The following is a 5349-nucleotide window of genomic DNA, read 5'->3' on the forward strand; positions in this document are numbered from 1 at the left end:
GTGCTTTATGGTCAGTGTTCTCTATGGAGACCTTGCACCTTGTAATCACAAATACATCCACCAAAGATATATAATGTACCATATATATTAACAGTCAACAAATACTCAGATATTCTAAGGTCAATGCCATTATTTGATTATACCATTTTGAGGGTGAATATGGCTAGGCACTTTAGATAAGCCTTTTAAAAATTCTTTCTGATTTTAAATCATGTGTCAAAAAATGTGCAGAAAATGTATCGCATCCCTTGATACTGTCTAATGAATAGCACATAACTCACATTGTGAATCCTATGGGTCTTGAGGCCTGTAGCACCAATCTTGTCAACCAAGATGCCTTGTTCTTGGAAGTTACAAAAGAAGCCCTGTCTACATCCACCAGCCATATTTTTCTTTAGAGAAATATTTATATTAAAATTTTTAATTGAAAAACTGAATGAAATGTACATTTCTGAAAGGAAATTGAAAAGTAACATAGAGTATCGGTCAATGTCTTCAGATATCTGAAGTAATTTGTCTCTTCAAAAGATTTTTCAAGATTATGTGCTATTAAGCAATAGGTCATGCTTAATATAATAAGAAAAGAGTTTGCCAACTGAAAGCATCACTGGAAATGGTTCATTGAAGAAAAAAATATATATTTTTATCGAACTTTATTGATTTATAAGATTAACTGTAAATTAATCTAGAATAGCAAAAAAAAAAAAATTATGACAATCCTAAAGTAGAAAGAGTTATTGAGGAAATACTAGAGTTTTCCCCAGTTACAGGGAATTTTTTCCCTACTGTTGCCAATTATGTCAGAAAAATACATGAAATATGGCTTAATCAGTTTCATTGAACTGAATCATAGAGCTTTCAATTGGCAGGCAGATATTCTCCAAAAGCACTCTGTAGTTATTCATATATTCAACAATATTTACTTAGAAGCAACTAGGTGTTGAGTGCTAGTCATGGCTCTGTGAATATACAGGTGAAGAAGACAGACATGGTTTCTGCCTTCATAGAGTTTCTATTCATTTCTAGACTTAAAATAAAACTCTGGGATATGGCTTTAAGTTCCTAACAACAATAATTAACCAACTATTTAAGTCCATTACCAAGTTGTGTTTCTGTTTGCAACACTACTGTTTATGTTGAATAAATAAAATGGAAACACATATCATAGATTGCTTACTTTTAGTAGGCATAAAGCTGACTTGAGAAAAAGAAACTAGCCAGGTAATTTTACTTAATTCTGTAAAATATGTATAGCGTAGCAGCAATAATGTGACTGAGATAATGTAAATGAAATAAACTTATTTTCAAGGCCTAATCCTTTTGAAAGGAAATAATTGTAGTGCTTCTTGCCTATCTTTTGCTCCTTTATGAATAAAACTATTGTAGAATTTAAGTAATCTCAGATAACCTCTTACCCAATTCTCTCATTTTCTAGACAAGGAATCTAGAAATAGAGAGGTTAAATGATCCCAACCAGCTAGTTGTGCTGCAAAGCCTTGAACCCATTGTTCAGATACCCTAGCCAGTTTGCTTTTTTATACTATAACTTCATCAGATATGAAGAGGACCCAAATTTGCCTGTTGCATACTCTTTGCTATTCCCTAATTGGAAGAAAAATTATCTCTCAAAAACTTAAGTTTTATGAAGTATAAGCACAGAACAGCTAAAACATTGTAATGCTAGAAGGTTATTTACATATTTCCTGATATTTTCCAAATTATGTATACTGCCAGCTGCTACATCCATTTCTCAATTTAGTTTATTTTACTACTCTATAATTGATGAAATCCATGGGTTGGCTAAGGAACATTGGTCTCATGGTGATTTAACACTCAAGCAACAACCAGCCACATAGCATCTGGTACACACTCCATTCTGTGGCAAATCCTGACATGGGCATTTCTCTCTTAAAGTTTGCATTGGATGGCTTTTGTTAAGTCAAAAACATGTTGGTGAGACAGCAGAGAAAAGGGGACACTAACACAATGTTGGTGGGAATGCAAATTAGTCTAGCTACTGTGGAAAACAGTTTGGAGAATTCTTAAGGAACTGGGAGTTGAATAGCCGTTTGACCTAGCAATCCCATTACTAGGTATAAACCCAAAGAAAAATAAACTGTTCTACCAACAGAACACGTGTACCCATATGTTCATTGTAGTGCTATTCACAATAACAAAAACATGGAATCAACCCAGGTGCCCATCAACAGCGGATTGGACAAAGAAAATGTGGTACATATACACTATGGACTACTATGCAGCCATAAAAAAGAATGAAGAATGAAATCACGTCCTTTGCAGCAACATGGATGCAGCTGAAGGCCATTATGCTGAGCAAATTAATGCAGGAACAGAAAACCAAATACCTTATGTTCTCACTTATAAGTGGGAACAAAACATTGGGTTCACATGGATATAAAGATGGAAACAATAGACACTGGGGGCTATTAGAGGAAGGAGAGAAGGAGAAGGGCAAGAGCTGAAAAACTGTCTATTGGGTACTATGCTCACTACCTGAGTGACGAGTTCAGTCATACCTCAACCTCAGCATCACGTGATATAGCTTTGTAACAAACCTGCGCATGTATTCCTTGATTCTAAAATAAAAGTTGAAAAAGAAAAATAACAACATAAAAAATTTTTAAAACAGGTATCTTTTTTATATAATGATTTCTATTCTTTTGGGTAGATGCCCAGTGGTGAGATTTCTGGGTTGAATGGTAGTTCTATTTTTAGTTCTTTGAGAAATCTCCATACTGTTTGAATATTTTTAACTACAAATGGATAAGTAGGATCATACTCTTGGTATATAGAAACACATGTTGTTGTTAGAGAAATTTGTTGAGTGTATTTCAAATTACTGTTATCGTTTAAGATTTAAAACATGTTAAAAATTATAAAAATGAACTCAATAAGTTTTCTCTTCTAGAACATAGTGACTATTTTAAATTTGGATTTTTTTATATTTTAAACCGACCAAAAAAGTGGAAATTGACCTGCAAAACTAGAGTTTGCATTCTATTACGACAATCATTCTAAGAATTATAAAATAGGCCGGGCGCGGTGGCTCAAGCCTGTAATCCCAGCACTTTGGGAGGCCGAGACGGGCGGATCACGAGGTCAGGAGATCGAGACCATCCTGGCTAACACGGTGAAACCCCGTCTCTACTAAAAAATACAAAAATCTAGCCGGGCGAGGTGGCGGGCGCCTGTAGGCCCAGCTGCTCAGGAGGCTGAGGCAGGAGAATGGTGTGAACCCGGGAGGCGGAGCTTGCAGTGAGCTGAGATCCGGCCACTGCACTCCAGCCCGGGCAACAGAGCGAGACTCCGTCTCAAAAAAAAAAAAAAAAAAAAAATTATAAAATAGTCAAAACACTATGAGATTAAAGAAATGAAGAATAATACCAAGCATTTAACTAATAGATTTTTTTTTTTTTTTTTGAGACAGTGTTGCTCTGTTGCCCAGGCTGGAGTGCAGTTGCATGATTTTGACTCACTGCAACCTCCGCCTCCCAGATTCAAGCGATTCTTGTGCCTCAGCCTCCCAAGTAGCTGGAACTATAGGTGCGCACCACCAAACCCAGCTAAATTTTTTGTATTTTTAGTAGAGACGGATTTTTGCCATGTTGGCCAGGCTGGCCTCAAACTTCTGGCCTCAATCAATCTACCCGCCTCGGCCTCCCAAAGTGCTGGGCATGAGCCACCGCACCTGGCCCTGCTTACAATTTTTAAAGGAGGTGAAAACACCACTTGTGAAAGGATTAGAAAATGTTCCCATGAGCTTTTTCTTCCCTTTATCAATAAAGACTTAAAGCTGCTTCCAAAGAAAAGATTTACCTCTAATAGATGCCCTCCTCCATACTATCTGTGGAAACAAGAGCTGAGCAATGTAATTTGAATTTTCTCTCAACATTGTTAGTAAGGAAGAACTCTTCCACCATTCCAAGGTGATCAGTATCATTCAGATGCAACTCAAGCTTCCAAAATTGACATATTTTTTAAATGTCATCTCAAACAAAACAGCATAAACCAATATTCTCTTTACTGCTTAAAACTCAGGGTGTTACATTGTGTAAGAAGTAAAAACGATATCGTGTTTATGTTAAGGTTTGTAAATGAACCCAAAAGCTCAAGAAATTATATTTTATAAATAAACATGATAACATATCATCTGAATCATATTTCCTGCCCTGTGAAATTACTTGAGGGGGTAGCATCATTACGTGAATTAGTGGGTAATCTTGGAAAAGTCTTAGGTGAAGGGAAAGGAAAACATTAAGAACACAGAATTAATAACTTGTTTAAGAAAAAAAGTTACTTTCTAAAAAAATTCTTCTTTTGAGCTAGTTATTTCCGATCATGGTGTATTAATTACTAAATGTAATTTTTTATGTATTTATTTAAAAACTACATATGATGAGGAAACAATGTTTTATTTTCTCTTTGGTGAATGTAGTATTTTATATGTAAACACAGACAAATTCAGAAAATCTTTTCCCATTTTATTGATCATCATCTTTATTATTATGTGCACAGTACAGGGGCATGAATTCACTTGTAAATTAAAATTTAGAGTAATTCATTTGTTTTTTAATGATAAAATTTATCAATAGAATTATTATTTTATTAGTAAATGCTCATTACAAAATAACACATAAATTTAATGAACTCCATAAATTATTGTAGACATTGCAATTAAAAAATTAAGTATCACCACAGAATACTATGCAACCATAAAAAAGAATGGCATCACGTCTTTTGCAGAAACACATATGGAGATGAAAGCTATTATCCTTAGCAAACTAATGCAGTAACAGAAAACCAAATACCACATGTTCTCACTTATAAATGGGAACTAAATGATGACAGTACATGGACACATAGAGGGGAACAACAGACAATGGAACCTATTGGAGGGTGGAGAGTGGGATAAGGGAGAGGATCAAGAAAAATAACTAATGGGTACTACACTTAATACCTGGGTGACAAAATAATCTGTACAACAAATCCCCATGACACAAGTTCACCCATGTAACAAACATGTACATGTACCCCTGAACTTAAAATAAAAGTTTAAAAAAAATTATCTCTTCCCACTGGATTCAATCTTGGGGCATGAGATTTAAGAAATGAATTTAAAATAAAATAGTACCAAGCATTTAATTAAGTAATAAAAATTTTAGAAAGAGGTGAAAACAGTACTTGTGAAAAGGGTAAGAAAATTTTCCTGTACAATTTTTTTTCAGTGATTCTCTATTCACGAAAATTATTACTATTGTTTCTGTACCAGAGAAACAATTTCTGTAGAATAAGGAAAGAATAATTATTTTCAATCACGGGAATTGAGGA

Source organism: Colobus angolensis, unplaced genomic scaffold, assembly GCF_000951035.1.
Source record: "Colobus angolensis palliatus isolate OR3802 unplaced genomic scaffold, Cang.pa_1.0 Scaffold125, whole genome shotgun sequence".
Lineage (NCBI taxonomy): Eukaryota > Metazoa > Chordata > Mammalia > Primates > Cercopithecidae > Colobus > Colobus angolensis.